We start from the raw sequence: 23,466 nt of genomic DNA, 5'->3' as shown, positions 1-23,466 counted from the left end.
ACAGCTCTTGGTTTGTAGCTTCTAGTTGGCTCCAATTGTTATGACTTTTAAAGAATTTCATGTTGAAAGCCAATAATCTTAGCAGTCACTCCATCACCAATTGCACAGGTGTCGGCATGCATGACCATGGTCATATGAATCTGCATAACCCATGTTATCTCACCATAGTTTTCTCAGAAAGCGTGTGTGTGCGTGTGCGCGCGTGTTAAATTTGAGCCAAAGTCACTTATTACTGAAATGTCCCCTCAGTTAAAAGTCACAATTCCCTCCGCCAACATGGGTTAACGATCATCGGTTAACCTAAGAGCGTGCTATTACAGACTTAATGGATTCTTTCACCCCCTTTCCCCTTTTCCAACACGCCGGCTGACTGTGCTCACACGGTGTCCCACCATGTGACACAACATGAGGTCCTCACCAGATGTGGCACTGAGGCATAAACTCCCCAACCCTCAGAACCCAGGGGTCAAATTAAACCACTTTCTTTATCTATTACTCAGACTCAGGTGTTTGCCTGCAGCACAGAAAAAGGACTAAGACACTGCCACTTAGGATTAGTGACTTAAAGTGGCTTCTTTCTATACTTTATTCTTTTTAAAGTATGTGAGAAGATCAACAATTCCAATCTCAAGAAGCATCACTTTTTAATTAAAGTTTTTACATTATAGTATAGATCATGCCTAAAGACAATAGTTATTTTTAATCTTGACTATGCACCTCGAAAATATTTAGACCATATGTTTTAATATGCTTGGACTTCTCAAGAACGTCCTTATTTTTGTTTTTATTGTTTATTGTTTTGTTTGTTTTTTAGACTGGGTTTCTCTGTGTAGCCTTAGCTGTCCTGGAACTCTCTCTATAGACAAGTCTGGCCTCTAACTCAGAGATCCACCTGCCTCTGCCTCCCAGTGCTGGAAGTAAAGACATGCACCACCACTGCCTGGGTTGCTTCTTTGTTTTTCAATTCTTTACCTTTTATAGTGAATTATTTGTAAAATAGTTTAAAACATCACTCAAGCAGTTTTCATCATGTGTTGTGGAAATTATTAGAAACTAAGATCAAAAAATAAATAAATAAAGGAAGGAAGCCAAAGCAATTTCTTTTCTTAGGACTCTGAAATGGAGATGTTTTTGGTATTGTAATTTTTAATCAAAATATTTAAGACAATAGTTTAAATTTCCAGTAACACTATAAGGTTTCATCACTCAGTGATGTGATTGAAATATTGATGGAAAAAATTAAACATTCAAGTTGAAACTTGCAGGAAGACCAAATCAAATGGAAGTGAAAAATGATTCAATCTATAGCAAAAGAAGTCCCATGCGCTAAACTAAATAAGCACTGCTCAGAGCAATATAATCTTGGTAGAAAAATTACTCCAAATACAAAGGTTCCCAACAAACTTTTAAGAAACAACCCAAATTTAACCAGGGATCTTTGTTTATATAAATTATTTAATTGAAGTAAGAAAATTGTAAATTACATATATAAAAGTAAAGACTACATGTGATACTATACAGACACATATTTGGGGGGATGTAATTCATGTCACTATGCTATATTCAGTGCTTTTGAGGCTGTCTTTGCATGAAAGAAACTTTTTAAATATCTATTTTTATTTTATGTTTAATCATGGCTAGGTGTGTGTGTGAATGCAGGTGGCCTCTAAGGCCATGATCCCGGGGACCTGGAGTTACAGACAGTTGTGAGCTGCCTGATGTGGGCTGGGAACCAATAACATTGTCTTTTTTCCAAGGCTTCATAAAGTAAAAAAAGCAGCAAATTCATCCTTACAAAATGATACTACCACTTTATATTAATTTTAAAATCAGATCTTAAAAATGAAAATAATTATTAGAGCTTTATCAATACGTCTGGGCTATTTTGATTATATTTATGTTGCAGGCTTGAAATTTATTTGCCCCTCTGAGACCATACACTTTAACAGGATGCTTTGTCCCGAATTAATTCTGGATTATTTCCTGTTGTTTGGGTTGCGAATGAGAATAGCTCTACTTCAACAAGCTTAAAGAAAATGGAAAGTCGACTTTAAACATGTAAATGCAGAAATATGGACGAGCCTTGTGCCAGCTAAATTCGGGAGCCCAGATGCTGTTATTAGGACTTCACACCTGGAATCTTGATTTCTGCCTGCATGTCGGCTTCTTGTTGATCGATCACCACGCAATGACTACTTCTCTGTGACTGAAAAAGGAGAGACTGAAAGATTTACCACGTTTAGCCAACTTTCTGAGTCCCAAGACCACAAATTCCTCCAAATGAGGGGGAGTCATTATTTCTCAAATTAAGTGGGCTGCCCTGCCCCAGATGACTCGGATGACCAAATACTAAATGTTTGATGTTTCAGAGCCCCCATGGTCATGGAAGGGTGAGGGTAGGAGATGTTACACCTGTTTTAGGCACCTTTTTTTTTTTTAATCAAAATATCTGATAGAAAGCAAGGAATATAGTTTTATTTCGGCTCAAGAACTAAGAGATTTCAACTGTAGCTGCTTGGTCCCAGAACTTCACGGTAAAGAGTTTCTCCACTTGTGACACACAAGAAGCAGGGGCCCACACAGGAAGGGACCAGGGACAAAGTACCGTCAAAGACCTGACTCCAGTTACCTACTTCCTCCAACTAGATCTCACCTCCCGAAGTTCTCAGAACCCGCCCCCCCACCCCCACCCCAGGACAGCACCACCAAGCTGGGCACCAAATGAGCCTGTGGGAGACATTTCACAGTCATGCTGTATATAAGCTCACACGACCCACATTGCTGAACCCTTCCAGAAAGAAGAGAGCTGCCCAAAAGAAGGGTTGGATAGAAAAGGCTTAAATGGCGGCTGACAAGGCACTCTTTAGACATCCGTCCCAGCATGCACAACCTTCAAACTCTTCCGAGAACTTTCCACTCAGCATACTCCATAGAGGTTCCCCTACAGCAGAGGCAGCCAAAAGGAATGGTCTACGACTATGATCATATTCTGTACTTGAAGTCACATAGGAGCCAGGAGCCATATGTGAATGAATGCTTGAAATGTAGCTGGAACAGATTTTTTAAAAAAAGAGAACTTAGTTTTATTTAATTTAAATGAAAAAGCCAAATATAAATAGTATGTTAGCCAAGGTTCTCTACAAGGACAGAACAGATAGAATGTATGTGTATATATATATCTATCTGTAGATTGGTGGATAGATAGATGGATAGATGATAGATGAATAGATAATAGGTAGATGGACAGACAGACAGACAGACAGATAGATAGATAGAAGATAAATTGATTGATATGTAGATTGATAGATGATATATAGATAGATAGATAGATGATAGATGGATAGATAATAGATGATAGATAGATGGTAGTAGATAGATAGATTGATTGATTGATTGATTTTAAAGAGGAAACCATTAGATTGGCTTACATGATAGGGTCTGGGTAGTCCAACAACTGCTGTTTATGCGCTACAGGTATATAATAGGGGCTGGATAATTAAAAAATTACTGTCTGTGCACTATAGAAACTGAGAAGCCAAGTGGATGCTTCAGCAGTCCCAACCTGGTGCCAGAAGCCTGAAAAAGTTCTTGGAGGGTCTCTGATATTTGTCCACACTGGAAGCCCAGAGACACTGGAGGCCGACGGTGAGGATGGCGGCAGCAGAGGCAGATGCATTCACTCAGGAAGATGGACAAGCAGACAGGCAACACTTCTTCCTCAGACCTCTTCATATCTGGGTCATCTTTGAAAGGAGCTGCATCTTCTAGGACAAGGTCTTCCCCACTGGGCTATTCCGTTTTGGAAACACCCTCACAAACACACCCAGAAGAGTGTCTCTTAGTTGACTCCTGATCCAGTCAAGTTGGCAATCGAGACTAGCCGCCACAGTTAATGTCCACTCTATTCTACAGTATAGCCACAGAGCAACGTAAATGACATGGCAGTATCCAGGCAGACTATCAAAGGTTGTTTAGGTGGACTTGGTAGGAAGAGAGCAGTAATGACTTCCCATGTGTGGCGGAGCCACCTGGTGACCTAGTACCCAAGGATGAATGTGGAGGTAAAGATTGGGATAGGAAAAAAGAAAATTACATTAGAATAATCTCTTCCCTCCTGATGCCTCTAGAAAGTGTTTTTGTCAAGAAATGCCAGCATTCTATAGACAGCACAGTAATAACCAAAACCAAGCATGGAATATTCTAGAATTATTTTATTAATTTAGATAAATGGAATTTGTTTCCAGTTAGTTTTTCTTTGTTATTGCTTTGCTGTTTTGTCTTGAGGCTAAAACTGGTCCAGAACTCAGTAACCAACCGGGGCTGGTCTGGAATGCTCAATCCCTCTGCCTCAAGCCTCCTGGATGATGGGATTATAGATTCGGACATAGCACTCATATTAAAACGAGTCTCTCTTCCACCCAAGTACAGCCGTAGCGGCAGCACACCGGCCCTAGCAAAGAAAAATGAACTAGCTCGGAAAGTGACTCGCTACCCTCCGTTCCCTTCTGTTCTGTCTTCCACGCCTTTTAGGCAGACAGAAGGACCACCTACACTGCTCTTCCTTTTCCTCTGCAAACATGATGTTATTCCTGTATAATCTCGGGTTACGACGTTCTCATTGCTCAAGGGCGCCATTGCCGTTGGATAACTGCAGAGCAAAGTACTGCAGGTTGGTTTGTCTGTCTGTCTATCCTTTGGTTTGGTTTTCCAGCACTGGCAAGAGAACACACTTCCCCCCACTCCCCCCCACCCCCGCCTCCCCCGAGCTCTGCCCGTGCAAGGCAAGCGGCCCGTGCTAAGCCGCAAGCCCTGCCTCTACGCTGCAGCTTTTCTGAGAGAGCAATAGCCCAGCATGGTCTATCCTGTCAGCTTGGAAGCAGGAACAGAACTTGTAGACCAGTTTAATACAAAGTGATCAAGAGACACATGCTCAGTAGGATATAGGATAAGCAACTAAATGTTCCTATTCACAACAAAGCGCATCATCTTGTTCTAGGCAGGATATTTAAAGACTTTTCCCACAGCTGAATGCTTCTATGATAATGACAAGTGACATTTATATAATGATTTTCACTGAAAGGCCCCCCCTCCCAAAATGTACCATCAACCTTTAAAAATAATATAAATATGTCACCCACAGCAAATGTAGCCACCTATCACACAGGATGTAAGAAGCAGCTTTTTAGAAGCCCCCAAGAGCATATGGATAGAAAGGAAATCCTATGCCTAAAATAAATTGACAGATGAGAAAAAATTATTATCTGTTATTATGAAACAGCCATTCATTTTCTCTTTGGTTTATGTAACACGTGTGGGCCTCACTCCATGAAGGCCATAAGAAGCAATAAGAGCTTATTGTTTGTATCCAACACTAAAATGCAAACCATTATTTTTTATGTAAAAATAGACACTTGGGGGCTGGAGAGATGGCTCAGCAGTTAAGAGCATTTACTTCTCTTGTAAAACAAAATAAGACTGAACATTGGTTCTCAGCACCTATATCAGGCAACTCACAATCTCCTGTAATTCCAGATCCAGGGGATCTAATGCAGTCTCTGAACTCTCCTGTACCCACAAGCGTGCACTATGTGGACACACATGTGTCTTTGTAGTGGGGCACACACATGTCTGTGTGGAAACAACCTGGAGTGTTGGTCCTCAACTTCTACCTTGGTTGAGGCAATGTGTCTCTTACTGTTTGCTGGGATTACAGACACATGCCTTGTCGTTTGGCTTTTACATGGCTTCCATGGATCCAAACTCGGGTTGTCAGGCTTGAGTGGCAAGTTCTGAATCTCTCCAACCCTCAATATATATTTTGCTAAAAGAATGAATAAACTATAAAAGCCTAGGATATCATGGACCCTTGGTATTAGTATTTATTAAGCTTTAGTGCAGATATCTCATAACAATCAGATAAAATAGTTGTTCATAACATAATAAAGAAGGGGTTGGAGAGATGTCTCAAGGGCTGAGAGCACTGACTGCTCTTTCAGAGAACCCAGGTTCAATTCCCAGCACCCACATGGAAGCTCAAAACTCTGTAACTCCACTTCCAAGAGATCTGGTACCTCACAAATATATGCAGGCAAAACGCCAATAAACAAAAAAGTTTAAAAATTGTAATAAAGGAAAAATAAAAGATGGAAACAATAACTTTTTTGTCGTTGTTCGACGCAGGGTTTCCCTGTAGCTTTGGAGCCTGTCCTGGAACTTTCTCTGTAGACCAAGCTGGCCTCGAACTCACAGAGTTCCGCCTGCCTCTGCCTCCCAAGTGCTGGGATTAAAGGCGTGTTCCATCACCACCCAGCAGAAAAATAACTTTTTAAAACAGTAATATAGTATCTCCCTGATATTTTTTCCTAAAACAGAATTTCTCTTTGCTAACATATTTAGTTTGGGTTATGGATTAAAGCATGGCATAGCACTCTGTATTCTCTTTAAAATTTTTTTTATTTAAGTAATTTTTCCATACAATACTATTTTGGTCATGTTCCTTCACCTCCCCCCAGTTCCTCCCATATCCTCCCCTCATTCCTACTCATCAAACTTCAAGTTCTCGCTCTGCCTATCTTGAAAAAAAGAAAAGAATCAAAACAAAACAAAAATAAGAAAAAAATGAAATAAAGCAAGGGGGGAAGGGATGGCACAGAAACATGAAGTTCATTTTGTGTTAGCCAGTTCCTCCTCCTGGGCATGGGCCCTGCCCTGGAGTGTGCCGACACACCCACGCCCTACTCTCCTAATGTGTAAGCCAGAGCCTTTTATTTCAAGGAAAGACAACCGATTACAGGATAGTGGCATGTCCTAAGGACTCATGGGCCTGGGTTACAATAGTCACAGAACAGCAATTTGCACAGCTCTTTGGTTTGAATGTATGCCGTCTCCTCTATAAGATTGGGGTCTGAATGATTGGTACCCGTATAGGAGTACTTTTGGGGGACATTATGGAAACTTGGGACAGGGGAACCAAGATGGAGAGTGTAGGCTACCCAGGGCATGGCCCTCAGTGATGTATATCCCTACCTAACTTTCTCTCCCTTCCCCGTTCCCTCCCTCTCTTCCACTCTCTCCTTCCCTCTCTCAGCTCCCTCTGCTTCCTGGTTGGCCATGTAGTTCTCCTCTACCACGCATTTCCACAGCCATGGTGTCCTGCCCAAGGACACAGGGCCAGTTATCATGTACTGACCAGACAAAGACAGAGTCGCCCTCTTCACTTTTAAGCTGTGTCAAGCATTTTGGTCACGGGGTTCCAGAAATAAAACACAGACATGCAACTTCAGAATTTTAAATTACATGCTGGGATTTGGAAGTGAATTGTGAGACCCTTAAAGCAGAATTTGTTTTCAACAACCGTGGTAAGCTTTCACTTCGTGAGAACACTCACTAAATTTAAGAGACACTGCAAAATCTTGTTTTAAAAATGACACTTAGGGGCTAGGGAGACAGTTAAGTGGGTAAAATGATTGCTACACAAGGTGAGGACCTGAGTTCAAATCTCTAGAACCATAAAAAACCAGATAGAGCAGCACCTGTCTGCAATCCCAGTGCCCACAGGGAGAGCCCTGGATGCTTTGGGGGCGGGCTAGCCTGACATACGCAGTGGCAAACCACAAGAGACCCTGTTCCAAGCAAGGTGAAAGTCTAGATTGACACCAGAGGTTGACCTATAGCCTCCACATGCACTGTGATATATGTATGACTGCACTCATATTTAGGAACACACACATACACACACACACACACACACACACACACACACACGTTTTTTAGAAATCACAAAACGCATTTGCTAGTGATTCCTCAAGTAATCCAACTTTCTCCAAAAATTACACATTTGGTTTAGCTTCTTGTAGAAAAGGTGACAGAACAAAGCAATAAATATCTCTATTACAGGTCTGCTACCTTAACATGGTCTACTGCATTTAAAAAATATTTTTAAATTGTGTGTGTGTGTGTGTGTGTGTGTGTGTGTGTGTGTGTGTAAACGTGAGTGCTGCACTCATGGGTGGCCCACGGCGAGGTGGCACACCATGATAAAGTTTGCATGGAGGGGCTCATTGAAAGAAGAGCGAACTCTAAGAATAAGGAAGCTTTATTGAAACGTAAAATACGATGTTGAAGCAAATCATTCCTTAGAAGGGACGGAAGTGGTGCCAACATTCTGGGGAGCAGTTTGGCAGCTTCATAAAAAGTTAAACACTCCACCTACTGTGCAGTCTTGTCATTCTTTGTCTAGACATTCAGCCAACAAGAGGCATATGCCCTTGCAGAGACTCGTACACGAGAGTTCAGAGCCTCTGTGTTTGAGATGGTCCCAAAGGGGGAAACGATCCACATACTCACCAAGGGACTGGGCAAGTCGGCGGGCTACGTTCGCACCGTGGAACCATTTCATAGAATCAACTACCGCCACAGCCAGCGTGGTGCCCCTCAGAATAACTGTGCTAAGAGAAATAAAAGGGGGAGAAAGATAAGCAGCTTCGTGATTCCACTTAAGAAGGGCTAAAACACAAATTGCGTAATCCACGGTGAAAGAGAGTCATTAGTGGTCGCCTCAGGGGAAAGAAAGAAACAGGACTATGGCACGGGAGAGAGGTTACTAAAAGACAAACGTGTGGGGAAATGATAGATGTGTGTGGTGGTTGGGATGAGAACAAACCCGGTAGGCTCACATGTTTGAAAGCTTGGCTCCCCAGTAAATGATGTTTGGAGGATTAAGAGGTGTGGCCTTGGAGGAGGTGTGCCACTGTGCAGAGGGCTTTAAGGTTCCTGAAAAGTTTCCACACCCCGCAGCAATCCAAATCAGACCAAATCAAACCGAATTAGAAAAATCCCACGTTTAATGGATACAGCGCTCCCGTATGGCCTTCCAATCCCCCAGGGAGGAGATGGGAAAGGGAGACCGGAACAAACAAGTCTGGTTTGGGGGGGGGTGCAGTTTAAACACCCTGTGGGAGTGGTCTGGAGCATCTCTGGGGGAGGAGTCATCATTTGGCGGATGTTCCGAGGTGCAGCAGGGTTTTGAGAGAGATGGGAGAGGGGGCTTGGGTGGACCCTCCACCAGAACGTCCCAGACTCTTTGGGTGTATACGGATGCCAGCGCCGGGGTGAAGCTTCCACCTTAGCAGTTCCAAAAGCCCATGCCAAGCCCAGTCTGTGTGTCTGTCTGTCTGTCTGTCTCTCCTCTCCCCCCCCCCCCCCCCGTGTCCTGCTGTCTATGGATCAGATCTAAAGCTCCCAGCCCCATAGTTACCCGCCTGCTGCCATGCTCCCCACCATGATAATAATAAACTAAGCCTCTGAAACTTCAGGCAGGCATCCGATTAAATGTCTTCTTTTAGCTAGAGGGACACACACGGAGGGCCCCCAGGAAGGGAAAAGAGTTAAGATCTCCTGGGTTAGCTAGGAGCAAGGGGTAGAAGGGAGGGGGTGGGGGATGGGAACATGAGGGATCAAGAAGACCAAGTTGAGGGACAGACGACGGAGGAGGAGAAGAACAATGGAAGAGATGTCTTGATAGAGGGAACTTTTATGGGGTTAGGGAGAAACTGGTGCTAGGGAAATTCTCAGGAATCCACAAGCTAAGACTCCTAACAATAGTGGAGAGGGTGTCTGAACGGGCCCCTTTAATCAGATGACGTTAATTAACCAAGAGCATGATGGGGAAAACCACAAAGACAGCTGACCTGAGCCAGTGGGACCTCACGGGCCATGGACTGACAGCTGGGGAGCCCGCGTGGGACTGAACTAGACCCTCTGAATGTGGGTGACAGTTATGTGACTTGATGGGGGTGGGGGGTTGGCAGAAGGGGGAGAAGAGGAGGGAGGGGAAACCGGAGTTCGTATGTTAAATAAATAGTTTTCTAAGAGTTGGTTTGTCATGGTGTCTCTTCACAGAAGTAAGTAACTAAGACAGAAATCGGTGCCGGTGGTAGAATGGGTGTTGCTGTGACAGGCCTGACTGTTGTTTTGGGGAGGGTTGTGGCAGGACTTTGGAACTCTGGGCTAGCACAGTCATTGAGTGTAGTTCTGCAGGCCGCTGAGACAACGTGTTATGTTTGTTTGGTTTATGGGGTTTTTGGCTTTGTGGCATTGTTGTGGTTGTGGTTTATTGAGACAACACTTTGTAGAAGCCACAGCTTACAGACGGCACTAGAGAAATCAGAACTGTTAGCTTTTCTCTTCAGCGGGAGGGATGCCTGTTTTCCATCCAGAAGGCTGTGAATAGAAGAAGTGTTAATACCTGGTGATATTTGCTGTTCTGTAAAGCCAGTCTTCATCAAATCCCCCAGAATTCCGAGCATTGTCTCTCGGTCAACAGGACCCATCTCTTCGCTTATTGCAAACCCTTCCTCCCTAGACCCCTTAATCTGAACACTGTTTCTCCGTCTGTGGTAAAGGTCACAGGGGCTTTGCTAAAGGGATGTGCTTTGCAAGGGAGTTTTGGTGTAGCCGTGACTAAAGCTTTCCTATAATAAGTGTCACCTGGAAACTTTCCCCCAAGGTTTTACTGTGTTTAAATGGATAAGAAAAAATAAGCTACTAGATGAAGCTCCAGAAGTTTTTGACGCAGAGCTTGCTAAGTCTTGCTGATCTGAGTTGTTTTTACCTCATGCGGATTGTTTCCCTGCCAGTCCTGCTGCTTGCAGGGGCCTCCACAGAGTTTCTGTGTAATGCACTCCAGCATAGAACTCACTACATAGCCCAGACTGGCCTGGGCTACAGTCTCCTGAGTACTGAGACTGAGTACTGAGACTGAGGCCTGTGCCTCCCACCCCTACGCGGCTTAGACATGTAACCTTAATTGTGGTGATGGTATCATGGGTGTATACCTCTTTCAAACATATGAAAATCATATAATTAAATATATGCAAATGGTTTTCAATTTTGCTTCAATAAATTAACTGTCTTTAAAAATGAAAGAAGAGGCAAGGTGTAAGTGGTGCATGCCTTTAATCTCAGCACTAGGGAGGCAGAAGCAGGTGGATCTCTATGAGTTCAAGGCCAGCCTGGTCTACAGAACGAGTTCTACGAAAGCCAGGGCCACATAGTGAGGCCCTGTCTCAAAAAGAATGGGAAAAGGAAGGAAGGAAGGAGTATTCCTAATTGCCTTAGTTCCCTTGACCACATTTTCCCAATGTATATTGTAAGAAATATGCAACATACATTGTGTGTGTGTGTGTGTGTGTATGTGTGTGCAAAATGGTCAGCACCTACACTAACCTAACTGATCAGTTCTCGGCTTACACAAGCAGTCAGTCAGTCGGTGACTGGGTAAGAGCTCTGCCACACTTGCACAGATTTGAGAGCCTCTGCCTTTGTTCTGACACTGATCTGTGCCATCTCTGGCTCCTCCACTGTGCAGAGGGTTCCCTGGTGTGCACACATCTCCCCACTTGCAATCCCAGGCTCACAGTGACCTCTCATTAGTGACCAGAGCCCTCCACTGAGTGAATGAAAACACACTAGAACACCTAGGACAGAGCAGCCCAGGTGGGGATGGACCAGGAGTTTCCCCAAGATCAGCCTGTATGTGTAGTGTGCCTACTCCTGTTGCTAATAAGGCCCTGGGCTGCAATTTTACATGCCTATTATCTATCACAAAGCAGACAGCGATTCCACTACTCTGTGCCCTGAAAGGCAACACCTGGAGTGAATTCAGCAGCAAGATGTTTCCAGTTATACTCTGTGGGGTGGGGTGGGGGTGTAAGAACACAGATACTTGGTCTGAAAAAGAAATGATTTGGGGGATTCTATGATAATTGGTTTTCAAACATGGCTGTCGGATAAAAAGGAGTCAGGGTCTGCGTGGTCACAAGTTAGAGACCAAACCAGTTGGTGACTGGTGTACACAGCAGATCTAAACTCCCTATCAGTACTGGAACCCTGGTATGTACTGTTAGAAGCAGTATCTTTTGAGATAGTGTGTACAATAATCGGAGGCTTCGTCACAATAAACCAGATTAATACCCTCCACCCTGACTGTATTTGGAACACACTTCTGACAGATAGAGTCAAGAAAGCATTAGGTATTTGGAGGATTTAGGAAGCAGCCACCCTTTCTTCTCCCGCTACTTGGCAGTGTGGGTGAGTGTGTGTGTTGTCAGCTCCCCCCTGTGTGTCCTGACAACTGAACCTGGGTCCCTTGCAAGAGCAACAAGTGCCCTTAACCACTGGGCCATCTCTCCAGCACCTCCAAGAATATTTATTTTCTTAAGAAATAAAAAGTACAAGACACTGATTGATTTCTGTTTGCAAGAAAGAAAACGCAGCCCTGGTTTATAACACTGAACTCTGGAAAACCCTCTTCTTGTCATCTCAATGTGAGTTTCTGAGTAATGACCTAAGAAAAACACAATTCAGTGTTTTGAGGAGAATAACTCTGTGTGTGTGTGTGTGTGTGTGTGTGTGTGTGTGTGTGTGTGTGTGTGTTTGGTGGGGAGAGGCGGGGAAGCCAACCCACACCACAAGTAAAAGAGACTACAAAATTGAAAAATCACATAGCAATACTAGTGCTATTCCAAATTACAGGGTAAATACCAACATGACCAGGTGAGCAAGGGGTACGGTGACCCTAGGTAGAAAGAAAACAGGGCTAGAAGAATAGAATAACGTTATATGTTTGTACAGCAAATCTTGGTTCTTTTTTTAAACTCTGTGCTTACTTAACTTCGATTCTTCTTGAAAAGAAGGGATCTGGCCGGGCGTTGGTGGCACACGCCTTTAATCCCAGCACTCGGGAGGCAGAGGCAGGCGGATCTCTGTGAGTTCGAGAACAGCCTGGACTACCAAGTGAGTTCCAGGACAACCTCCAAAGCCACAGAGAAACCCTGTCTCGAAAAACCAAAAAAAAAAAAAAAAAAAAAAAAAAAAAAGAAGGGATCTGTCTGCCTGAGTGACAGAAACGCACAAGCTGAGATGCTCACTGTGTGTGTCAGAATCTGCACTCTCAGAATGCAAAACCAAGACAATAGCAGAAAGGCAAGGGAGGTTTGCACGGAGACCAAGCCCCCTGTGAGAGAAAGGGAAAGGAAATAAGCCCTTCACTGTCTCTGCTGGGCTGGCCTCGCGATGAGGAAGAGGGGTGCACCTGTGGATCACAGGGGCTTCTGTCTGTTATACAACTGAGACAGTTCCACTCGTCTGCGACAAAGCTTCAGAACAAAGACGGATAAGTGGCCAGACCCTCCCCATTATCCCACAACCAACCACCTTCCTCTGTCTTTATCCCAGTCTCCACCTAGAGAGAGCATTTCCTGTCTTGTCCATTGTCTACAAGTCCTCCAGCAGCCCCGTGGTACACACTGTCTCTCTTCTTGAGAGGGCAAATTAAGGGAGAGCTCAGTGGCGTGAACTGTAGCACCCATCTCCACCTCGGATTGGAGGGTACAACTGGCAGCCACTGTCTTCCCCTTGTACCCTCCATTCCAAATTTTACCCACACTGAACTCTTACTGGACATCTCAATGTCTACTTGGCTTGCTCAAGCCTACATTTCTCAGATGCCTGAGCCCGATTCAGACTGGAGTGGCTTCTCTCTTCCAGATAACCACATGAAAATCAAGAGGGTTCCAAGAGGCCATCTCATAGCATAGGCCTGTAATCACAGTTACTCGGGAGGCCGACATAGGAAGACTGCAAGTTAGAAGCCACTCTGGGCTATGAAATGAGTTCAGGGCCTGCACAGACAACTTACTGAGACCTTGTCTCAAAAAATAAATCAATAAAAGTCAAAAGGGGGCCAGGGTAGAGCTTAACAGCACAGCGTGCCTGGTTTGTGCCAGACCTGGATTTAATTTTTTTTAAAGCACTGTGTTGCATTGGAGTCTAGTGCCTCTTTCCTGCTGTTACTCTCTGATGACCATCACACTGCACCCTGGTGACCACTGCACTGCACCCTGATGACCACCGCACTACACTCTGATGACCACCGCACTGCACCCTGGTGACCACTGCACTGCACTCTGATGACCACCACACTGCACTCTGATGACCACCGCACTGCACTCTGATGACTACCACACTGCACTCTGATGACCACCACACTGCACCTTGATGACCACTGCATTGCACTCTGATGACCACTGCACTGCACCCTGATGACCACTGCACTGCACCCTGATGACCACTGCACTGCACCCTGATGACCACTGCACTGCACCCTGATGACCACTGCACTGCACTCTGATGACCACTGCACTGTACCCTGATGACCACTGCACTGCACTCTGATGACCACCACACTGCACTCTGATGACCATCACACTGCACTCTGATGACCACCACACTGCTCTCTGATGACCACCACACTCCACTCTGATGACCATCACACTGCTCTCTGATGACCACCACACTGCACTCTGATGACCATCACACTGCTCTCTGATGACCACCACACTGCACTCTGATGACCACCACACTCCACTCTGATGACCACTGCACTCTGATGACCACTGCACTTCACTCTGATGACCATCACACTGCACCTTGATGACCACTGCACTTCACTCTGATGACCATCACATTGCACCCTGATGACCACTGCACTGCACTCTGATGACCATCACACTGCACCCTGATAACCACTGCACTGCACTCTGATGACTACTGCACTGAACTCTGATGACCACCACACTGCACTCTGATGATCACTGCACTTCATCCTGATGACCATCACACTGCACCCTGATGACCACTGCACTGTACTCTGATGACATCACACTGCACCCTGATGACCACTGCACTGCACTCTGATGACCACCGCACTGCACTCTGGTGACCACCGCACTGCACTCTGGTGACCACCGCACTGCACTCTGATGACCACTGCACTGCACTCTGATGACCACCGCACTGCACTCTGATGGCCACTGCAGTCACATGCCACTGTTGTAACAGCAGGGCCACAGGACCCTTTAGATCTCTACCTCAACCTGGTTCCTGCATACAAGTGTATTCAGAGTGGCTGGGGGCATTCTCCTTGCTTTTACACACAGTCACTTAACTAAATGATGATCGGTCACCCTGGAAAGTTCCAGAAAGCCCTACTGTGATATTTTCTGGGAATCCATTCACATCTTGAGTCATTTGGAGTCTCTACGTTGGTTTCATTTCCATTTGGCTAGGAATTGAGGGACTGCAGACAGCTTTCTGCCCCTCACACTTGCTTCCGTCAGACATAATGTCTCTCTGTCTCTCTCCTCCTAGAGGAGTCATACAACTTGACTTCTCCCTTTTGGGTTAAGTCCCCTTGGCAGACTCTACCATTCAACAATATGGTATTTGGTTTTTCCCTCAGGCTCTGGCAATTAGGGGTCAATAGCTGACCTTTTGTTTTTTGTTTTGTTTTGTTTTGGCTTGGTTTTGGTTTTGGTTTTGGTTTGGTTTGGCTTCGTTTTGGTTTGGTTTGGTTTGGTTTGGATTTTTGCTTCAGAGCCGTTACCTCATTGCTCCTGATGATCACATCTACCATCAGCCCCAGCTGACAAAGCAGAGCCCACTGATGTCCCTAGCTGTGCCACAGTTTCTAAGTCACACATTCTTTAAAGTCGGGTGAAGAAGGTGGCTTTCAGATCCTCATTTCTGCTGGACTTATTCCCACAGCCCATCTCCCTGAGCTTTGAGCCCCTCTGCCGCCATCATGCCTAGAATGGGCAGTCCCTCCCTGTGGGTTTCCGAAACCAAAGAAACCCTGCTTGTTTAGCCTTATTTTCTAGCCTCATTGGCCAAGCGCCTTGATCCCTGCCAGCACATTCTAGCTAGTTCTTGCAGCTGCTCTGAGGCACGGCCTCTTTCTTCATTTCGTGGGGACTTGTATATGTTTGTTTGGGAGGGGCTGTTAGTCTTTGTACGTGAGGCTAGCCTGAGATTTGTGTCAATTCTCCTGTCTCCAACACTCTCAGCCCTGGGACAGCAGATGTGAGTCATCATACATGGATTTTTTCCATATATAATATGTCTCTAGCTGAGCATCTGGGACTTACGTCAAGAAAACAGCTTTCTTAGTGGGGGTAGCACTTCTCGCCTTGTTGGAAAAAGGACTCCGATCTTCCCCTACGGAGGCCGCGGCCTGAGCTCCTAAGAGCTGAAGGCAGCTTCTGCAGTTCTCCAGATCCTTTCGCCCGTTCTCTTCACGGGGTTCTTCTGATCGCGGTGATCCTCTAAAAGTTCTGCCCATGAAACTACTCAGCTACGTAGCTTTTGTGAAAAGGAAATTGCATTGAACATAAAATAAATCGGTTGGGGGCTCAGCAACAATGGTCACTGTAAAGGATGCAGTCGTATTCTGTGCTGATCAAGGTCTTTCCCGTTCCCTACAAGCTGCTGCCTACTGTGGTCACACACCACAGCTGACATGTTCAGATATTCTGGAGAGAAGAGCTCCATCTCCCTTCCTTGGCAATCTGTACTACAACTCTGAGAAAAGCAGAGCGTGTAGGTGCCAAGCGTTCCCTCCCCTTCTCTACGGATTTTTTCACAGCTCTCTAGCAAATATGCGTATAAATAGAAGACTGACAAATAAGATGTTTTGCCATAGAAATAATGAACCCAAAGCACCCCACTGTGCAGTCACAGGGGATCCTGACAATCTGTCTTCCAAATGTGTGCAGAGCGTCCTGAGTCAAGAATAAAATATTAGAACAGCTTTACTCTGTATTATTGGCTCTGCATCCCAGGACTTAAATTGCACCTTGCTTTTCAGTGACAGGGACCTAAGGACAACAGTAGACCAAATGCTTCCTACTGGTCCGAGTCCCGCTACTGCTTTGAGCCCTGGGTCTTGTGGAGATAGGCTCTGGGGTTTCATTTCAAGTTGGACACAGTAACTGTCACTTACTGACTGTTAACTCAGGTCGGATTCCTCTCTGAACTCCTCATGGGCATTGTGAAATCCACAGCACCAACAAGGAGGTAAAAGCTCAGAAAAACAAAAGACGCTTTTTCTGAGGGCTGCCTCATTGATTTTTGTGATCTTAATTTCACAACATTGTCAAAACCAGATTGGTGGTGTTCTCATTTCTCCCCGAGTTTCTTTCTGATGGGAATGATCTTTGCCAAGGCCAGCAACAAATCAGTTACAACCTCTTTCTTTTATTTTACCACATTTCTGGGGAGGGGGTGTTCAGACAAGATCACCTCCTTCTGAGTCAGCCTCCAACAAATCAGTTACAACCTTTCTTTTATTTTACCACATTTCTGGGGAGGGGGTGTTCAGACAAGATCACCTCCTTCTGAGTCAGCCTCCAACGTGCTGGGGTTAAGAAAAGTTTGCATCAGCATTGCAGGTGCTGCCTCATAACACAGAGATGAAAGGTGAAGAGGCGGTTAAAAAAAAAGAAAAGAAAACCAGTTACAGCTCAAGGTTTTCACCTGGTGAATAGATGTCCTTAGCAACATGCCTGGACATAAAGATTTCACTGATTATAAACAGACATAAAGGGAAAGAGCAAAGCTGAATTGGGCTGAAAATGATTACTTGAATCTGTAGAAGGAAATAATAAAGTGCGATAAAGTTAACAGGAACTATAAACAACTTAATGCATTTTATTTTTATGGGACTGGGTGTGCATTGGCTTGTCTATAAGAACACTACATGCATGCAGTGCACCCAGAGGCCTGAAGAGGGCACCACATTCCAGGGAACTGGAGTTACAGGTGGTTATGAGCTGCCTGACACAGATGCTGGGAACCAAACCCAGGGTCTCTAGTAGAACAGCAAGAGTCCTCAGCCTCTGAGCCATCTCTCCAGTCCCTCTACATTTATCCTTACATGCTATTATTCTCAGGTTCTATAGACATAAATTATATATAGTAACATATTGCTGGACATGTAATAAAACAATATAGGAATAAACTTTCCATCTCATTGGAATTGTTACTACAAATATGAAGATGATCATGGAGAGTATGATGAGCAGGAGAGCAACCACTGAACAGAAAACAGGTAGATGAGAAGTGTAATGATAACTAGAAAGAAAATATCAAAATATCATTAAGAAATATGTTCCTTAGAGAATATCCTTGCAAAGGAACCAGGACAGAAAGAGTAAGGAGTCAGAACGGTCACGTGACACACAAAGTCAAAGCTAAAATGACATGGATCCAGGCATATTGTCCATATATCCCATCACAGATCAAACCAAACTGTTAGTCACATTTGTTTCCATATGATACATAATATGTGTAGTTAGCTATAATAAAGTATACATATACTCATACTATTAAATAAGTGGATAATAGTAAATGTAAATGGGTAACAAAATAGTCAAAGATAAGACATAAAATCAAGATATGGGCCAGTGAGATGGCTCAGCAGGGGATGTACTTGCTGGCAAATCTGCTGCCCTGAGTTTGATTCCAGGAGCCTAGACGGTTGGAAGGACAGAGCCAACTCCTCAGAGTTGTCCTCTGACCACCATATGTGTGCTGTGGCACACATGCACACACATACACATACCACACACACACCACACACATACCACACATGCACACACCACACAGCTACCCCTACACACAACACACACACAGCACACAATGCACACACATTACACAACACATATACCCCACACATGCCACACACACACACCACACATGTACACACACCCCACACATGTCACCCCTACACACAACACACAACGCACACACATTACACAATACACATACCCCACACATACCCCACCACACACATACACACACAACACACACATACACACACCACACATGCACACACCACACACATACCCCGCACACACCACACACAACACACACACCACATACAAATACCACACAATATACACGCACACACATGCACATCACACTAGAGAAAGTGGCTTGAGGAAAGAAAACCATAGACCTATGTCCTATCTGGCTTCTCTGTTGCTATGACAAAATGCTAGCCAAAAGCATCTGGAGGAGGAAGGGGTTTATTTCACTTACACATGCCAATCATAGCCCATCCCTGTAGGAAGTCAGAGCAGAGCCACGGAGGACGCTGCTCACTGGCCTGCTCCCATGGCTTGCTCAGCCTGCTGTCTTACAGAATGCAAGGCCACCCCAATGGAACAATATTGGTTGATGGGACAACTAAATGCTGGACAGCTGTGTCCTGAGGGCTCGACTCCCCTGAGTGCATTAGCTGTGTCCTGTGCAACTGGATTCTTTGTTCTAGAATGAGTTTATTACAAAAGTGAGCTCAGCTCTCTCACTCTCTCTCTCTCTCTCTCTCTCTCTCTCTCTCTCTCTCTCTCTCTCTCTCTCTCTCTCTCTCTCTCTCTCAAATACACATGTGTGCCTCTATGCCCTTCAACCTTCTGCCGTGGGATGGTACAAGAAAGCCCTTACTAAAAGCAAGCCCTCAACGGTGGACTTCCCAGTCCCCAGAAAAGCTTGTGTCGTTCTGTAACAGCACCTCAGAGCAGGATAAGATACCATCACATTGGTGAACTTTATCGTTGGGAATTATATTTCAGCAAAGCTTATTTTTTAAATTGGTAATAAGATGATTTCTACAGCACAGGGGGAAAAACATGTCAATGACATCAGAAGGGGAAATGTTTTTAGAAGAAAAAAAAACCCTAATACTTATTAATGCTCTGCCCCCAGAGGAAAGAAGAAATATTTTTGCTCATGGTGAAGATGTCTTGAGGAGACCAAGAAGCCAGCCACCCGTCAAAATCTGACTAAGGGGACTCTGGGGAGAAAGTGACCCGCAAAGACACAGCCACCGATGCCTCTACTGCTCCCAGGGGGGAGCTTGGGAAGTCTGTTGTGACAGAACGTTCACACAGGTAACCTAAAAGAGGGGGGGTGTACTCTGGCGCAAGGCTTCAGAGATTTCACACACCGTGTTCTGGCTCCTGGGGATTCTGGGAGCATGGTGAAGCAGAGATGCGTGTCAGTGAGAGGAAGCTCACTGTTTGAAGAACAAGCAGGCGAGCGGCGGTGGTGTGGAGAGGAAGGAGCTGGGAATGCGCCTCACTTTCAAGGGCACACCCCCAGTGACGCACTGCTGCTGTGTGGGTCTCTTAGCTCTCTCAGCCCAAAACGCGGGTGAGGGCTGGCCCTCGCACATTCAGGCAGGGGTACCACGGAAGGAAGAGATTGGGATTATCTCGGAAGAGAAGGGCAGTTCTGAGAAGCAAAGCTTAGACACAAGCAGTTTGTGAGGAGGGGCTAGGAGGGTCTGGAACCCAGACCTCTGAAAGGGTCATCAGCTGGCTGCGTGGGGGCAAAACATCTCCAAGCATGGCAGGAGCCACGGCGGCACCCGGAGTGGAGCTCAACAGGAGATCGAAGCAAACAGGAAGCCTCTTTCCCAACACGCCCCTAGCAACATCGCTCCACCGAGAGCCAGCCGGCAATACAGAGTCAGACTTGCACGACCCCAAGTCTCACACCACAGGGTACAGGGGGTGGCTCTGACATCAATACACAGTGGCTTAATAACAAGAAACAGCCACGCCTAGGAGGGCAGGTAGGCTGGAGCAGAGATGTCGCGCGATGGGGACACGGGTTTTGAAATCACTAGGGATACATTTTGTTTTTTTGTTTTTGTTTTCCTGCTTACTGGGTGTATAAATTCAGTGAGCATCTCTTTTTGCTGGGTTTCGCTTCCCTCATTTGCAACATGGGGTTGATATCTTGCCTCATAATGTTTTGAAAGAGGGATTCCCATGCAACTCAGCAGCCTGTGCAGTTTGCAGTAGCTGCTCGGTTAAGTGGGCCGAGATTATTTCCACGTGGAAGACAGGCAGCCAGGAGACGGGCGGCAGACAGCGGCAGCGGCGCAGGTTAAAGCCCTTTGCTGTGAGCTATGGTGGCAGTCGGTCTGGCTACACAGACCAAGAAGCCTTTGAAACATGCAGACCCCGATGGCTGTACAATAGATTGACTTCTGCCTGGACCAGGTGTTTCCACGGTCTTGGCTTCTTGTTCAAAGATCCGGAGGACACACTAACAGCAGAGTAGCAAAGGATTTTTCACTCTGAAGCAAAGGGAAATACAGAGTAGACAAGCTTTGAGACAGCAGCAGGTCCTCTGCAAAACCTGCAGTCAACAGCTGGACAGAGCTCACCGTTTTTGGCTAGCCAGTTTGCCCCAGGGATTCTGTCTCTGCCTCACTGAGATTACAGGTAGGCTACCGCCCCCATCCGGCTTTTACCTGGGCTCCGAAGACTCCCAGCGCTCACACCCAGTGCTCACAATCGCACAGCCAGCCACCCTCCTAGTTCCATGGCTTATTACAGGGGACCAAGCCATTTCGAGCTGAAATTCATAGGGATGAGTCAGTGAGGCAGCACTTCTGTGACCTTGGATGACAGTCTTAGAAACAGCAAGTCCTGATCGATCCCGTGAAGCACCCTTTCCACGTTGAAGATTCTGGTATGACCCAGTTTGCAATATTCTCATCCCTGCTTGTCAGTCTGAGCCCTACGGGTGCACCAACAGGCAATGTGCTAAGGGGAGAGCTAGGCACTTAGCCAGCCGCAGGTTCCTAACCGGCTGTGGCTCAGTGGGGAGGCAGGCATTGAGATAGAGGAAAACGCCCCAGAAGTTGAAATCTGGCTTCCATATGAGTGCATCCCCCCCACACACACACAACTAACACGGACAAAGCAAGTAAAAATTAAAAGCTACTCCAAATATTTTTATGATAAGGTTGAAATCGGAAGGTTTTGCTTCTGTTTCAGTTTGCATTGAATTTCATCTTTTCCATGTCCCGTCCCTGTCCACAAGGGCCTTCTCTGTCCTCGCCGGACTGTCAGAGATGTCTCTGTCGCCTCGGCTTTTGTAACTCTCGCATAGCATTGATGCAGCAAAGGTTTTATGAAGTCACGAGGCAGGCGTGGTTATTTGTTTCATTTTGATTACACTTTGTCGGAGGCATTCTTACTCTGTAGACCATGTCCCCAGAGGTCGCTAGGTAGTCCAGAAGAGCCTAGAGCTTGTGGTGAGAAATCCTTCCCCGATGTGTGCTGGGATTAGAGGCAGGAGCCACCCTGCCCAGATGCATACATACTTTTTTGCCTGTGCTATGCCACAAACATTGTGGATTTTGACAAGTGTTTGCTGGAAGAATTTACCTTGCCTTGCAAATGTTAACAGTCGGCTTAGGACAGCATAAGATGATTGACAGTGCTGAACTCCAAGCCTCCTAATGCGAATGCTTTTTTGTGCCAAACACCCACACACGAACAGGTAGGAGGCCAGGCAACTTTCCAGGAAGCGTCATCTGGTCCAGACTTCGGGTGGGTTAGCCAGTCAGGGAGACCAAGGAGCTGACGAGGAAGAGGTTGCTCTGTTGGAATGCCTTACCCTGGACAGCCTGAGACACAGGGACTCCTCCTGTCACAGCTCCAAACAACACCGTCCCGGTGTTAGAACTGCGGGCAATTAGTTATACCTGTCCACACCAGTTTAACACAAACATGCATGGAAGTAAGACTGAAAAGATGGGTTGGTTTTTTTCCCCCCTGGGTGGAGCTGTGGGGCTGGAGGACTGTGTCTGGGACTCTGAGTCTGAGGACCACCTCTCAGGGACAAGCTTACCTTGAAACCGGCACTGTAGCAGCTGAAGTCCAGCCTGCGCTTGACTTTCATTTTCAGGACTTGGGGGTGGAAGCCAGGGTTCTCCTGCACGCCAGGCAAACGCTCCAACCCTGGGCTACAGACCCATTTGCCTTTATTTTGAGACAGGGTCTCACTTTTTTGCCCAACCCAGTCTTGAACTTGAAATCTTCCCGCTCCCGTTCCTGTGAGATCACACGGCTACAGACTACAGACTAGCCGGTCTGACCCTCCGATTGTAATCGAGATCTTTATCTGTTTGGCTTCTTTTTAAGAGGACAGGGAAGGGAAGGAGTAGGTCTGGAGACCCAGGCAGCTGCTGCTGGAGTCCTGAGTGTGAGGCCTCTCTCAATGCTGCCTTCCTTCCTCCCCCAGAGGCTTCAGGTTTTTCTTTGAGGGCCTTCACCTGACTGAACAAGGTCTACCACCCTCACTGCCAATTTGCTTCATTCAAATCTCACCTGTTGAAACCCCTCACTCCCCCATCTAGGCTAGTACTTACCAATGGATGCCACATGCCACAATCCAGCTGGGCTGACATAAAACCAGCCATGGCAAGGAACACGGAGGTTGGGAGTTCCCCCATACTCCTCACTGTGCTCAGCCTGAGAACACTGTGTGCAGCAGCCAATAAAGAGTTAACTAGACCGGCATGGTGATAAAGCCCTGTAATTCCAGACCTCAGGAGTCTGAGGCAGGAGGATTGTGAGTTTGGGCTACACAGTGGGGGGGGGGACCCTGATCCAAAAGCACCAACAAAATTGACCGGCAGGCTGGAGTTGGAGCTGCACACCGTTTATTCAGCAGGCGCTATACCTGACGAGCACCGCTTTGCTGTCCCGGGTGCCGTTCCAAGGCTGGGGTCACCTGAGCAAAGCTGGAGCCGTCAAAGCTGAC

At 45.9% G+C, this 23,466-nt stretch overlaps 1 long non-coding RNA gene across 1 annotated transcript; it reads right to left on the bottom strand.

Annotated features, from left to right (window-relative positions):
* Positions 1–915: 915 nt before the first annotated feature.
* On the bottom strand, positions 916–22,932 carry LOC121137109. Its single transcript, XR_005874334.1, has 3 exons — positions 22,552–22,932; positions 8,347–8,447; positions 916–2,206 (listed from the first exon to the last, which is right to left on the bottom strand). It is a non-coding gene; the product is annotated as an uncharacterized LOC121137109 (long non-coding RNA).
* Positions 22,933–23,466: the final 534 nt, after the last annotated feature.

This window comes from Mesocricetus auratus, unplaced genomic scaffold (genome assembly GCF_017639785.1).
Source record: "Mesocricetus auratus isolate SY011 unplaced genomic scaffold, BCM_Maur_2.0 Super-Scaffold_100676, whole genome shotgun sequence".
NCBI classification, from domain to species: Eukaryota; Metazoa; Chordata; class Mammalia; order Rodentia; family Cricetidae; genus Mesocricetus; species Mesocricetus auratus.
This window is presented reverse-complemented; position numbering and strand designations above follow the sequence as displayed.